Source organism: Acomys russatus, chromosome 29 (genome assembly GCF_903995435.1).
Source record: "Acomys russatus chromosome 29, mAcoRus1.1, whole genome shotgun sequence".
Lineage (NCBI taxonomy): Eukaryota > Metazoa > Chordata > Mammalia > Rodentia > Muridae > Acomys > Acomys russatus.
The window spans coordinates 23,088,769-23,091,187 of NC_067165.1; the positions used below are offsets into that span (position 1 = coordinate 23,088,769).

The 2,419-nt window shown below is 46.0% G+C and overlaps 1 pseudogene; it reads right to left on the reverse strand.

The window, feature by feature from the left end:
• Nucleotides 1–945: 945 nt before the first annotated feature.
• LOC127211325 (protein canopy homolog 2-like) lies at nt 946–1,482 on the reverse strand (annotated as a pseudogene).
• Nucleotides 1,483–2,419: the final 937 nt, after the last annotated feature.

Consider the following 2,419-nt stretch of genomic DNA (forward strand, 5'->3'; position numbering starts at 1 on the left):
AAAAAAAAATCCAAAAGAAGGCTGGCAAGGTGGCTCAGTGGTAAAACACTACCTAGCAAGTCTCTACACCTGAATTTGATCCCTGGAACCCAAGTAAAGGTGGAAGGAGAAATGTAATACCACAAAGTTGTCCTCTGACCTCCACACGCATTCCTTAGAGTACATGCCCACACATCCCGCACACATACAATAATAAGTAAATAAACGCATGCAAAAAGACTAGGGCTGAAGAGATGACACAGCAGTTAGGAGCACGTCCTGCTCTTGCAGAGAACCTGAGTTTGATTTCCTGTAATTCCTTCAGGCAGCTCCCAACTCCAGCTCTAGGGGATCCAGTGCCCTCTCCTGGCCTGTGCTGGTACTGCACTAACATGCACATACCCACACATAGACCCATGCATATACTGGTAATCAAGGCTCACACCTGTAATCCCAGCATTAGGGAGGCAGAGGCAGGTGGATCACTGTGAGTTCAAGGTCAGCCTGGTCTACAAAGAGAGCCCAGGACAGTCAAGGCTACACAGAGAAACCTTGTTTCGAAAAGACGAATAATAATAATAATAATAATAATAATAATAATAATAATAATAATAATAATAATATAAAATAAAAATCTTCTCTTCTCACACACACAAAATCCCAGAAGATTCAGTGGGCTATGAAAAGATGACATGAAGTTGAGAGATGGAAGTAGCATGGGTGGGGGACAGCTATGGGAGGAGTTGGAGGGTTGGAGGGTTGGAGGTGTTGGAGGAGTTGGGGGTTGATATGATCCAAATAAATTAAGGCAATGGCCAAGGCTACACAAAGAAAGCCTGTCTTGAAAAAAATCAACCAGCCAACCAACCAAACCAAACCAAAACAACAACCAAAAAAAGGCAATGGCACCATCTTCCCCTCCTGGGGGTGTTCCATCAAGTCGGTCTAGGCTGCTGCTCCAGTGGTTCACAGCTCATCATGTGATCTGTGCAGGGCACGATCACACAGATCTGTTCCCTTACTGCAAAGTTTGTCTTTAATATTGTCAGCCTGTCTTGCAAAAAAAGTTCAATAAATTCATCCTCACAGTCTTCCACAATGCTCTCACGCACAGACGTGAGGGTGCCGCTGATCTCTGAGTCAGTTCAGATGCCCTGTAAGTCTTGTTTACTGGATTCTCCACTCCAGTCCACAACACCTACGCAGTTCTTGCGGTGGGTAGAAGGGTCAGTCTGTTCGCCATATTCCTTCACGCGATCACACACCTCCTTGAACAGCTCCATAGGATGGGCATCTCAGCGGGCACAACTGACTGGCTGCCATCTGGATTGATTCGGAAGAATCCATCTGAATGGTCTTCTTGGGGTCCCCCTGGGCAATTCCCCACTCTAATTCACCCACCAAAGCCCTACAGACTCCACAGTGTAGATCCTGGCTCCTTCAAGCCCGAGCAGTTCCCAGAAGGACCCCCAAAAGTAGGGCCAGACAACCCCAGCCTTTCATCTTTAGCGTAATGGGTCACTCCACCTCTGCTCCCACAGGTCGCCACCGTGGTCCAGGCACTGGAAAGCAGTGGACTCCCACTTTGTTTTGTTTGGCTCCCCCTTAGTGAATTTTTAAAATGCCAATGGAGGGACAGCAGGGAGGCTCCACGGATTAAGACTGCTGACCTGAGTTTGATCCTCAAGGCCCGTGTGGTTAAACTGATTCCAGTAAGCTGTCTTTTGACTTTAACATTTGTGGGCGATTCCGGTGCATGTGCGCGCGTGCGCGCACACACACACACACACACACACACACACACACACACACACACACACTAATATTTTAAAGAAAAGGGAGAAACATTTAAAGATGTTCATTGTGACAATGTTGACAGTCCATCTTACACAGGGAAATAGAAGCCACTCAGAGTAATGCTGTAAGCCTGGAAGGCTGAGACAAGAGGATCATGAATTCAAGACCAACCTGGACTACACAGAGACTGCACTATCTCAAAATAAAATGATTTTATTACTGTCATGTTATGAAGTGTTTGGGATCACATCTCAACATATAAATGTGCAGGGAATGTAATATAATCCGTAGTAATATATCACAAAAGTCACTTAGTAATAGAAACACTTAAGGCCTCCTGATTAACCGATCCCACCAACATTCCATAATAACTCGCTTTAGCCCTGGTAACAAGCTTTGCTCTAAAAACTTATTTTTACTTTGATTGGCTGTAACATAGTGTATGTGTGTGTGTGTGTGTGTGTGTGCGCGCGTGCCTTGGTTGTATGTATGTGCACCTTGTGTGTGCATGTACTGGCAGAAGCCAGAAGTGGGCATGGGATCCTTAGGGACTGAGTTACAGGGAGCTGTGAGCAGCCTGATGCTGGTGCTGGGAACTGAACCTGTGTCTTTTGCAAACAGAGCACGTGCTCTTAACTGCTGA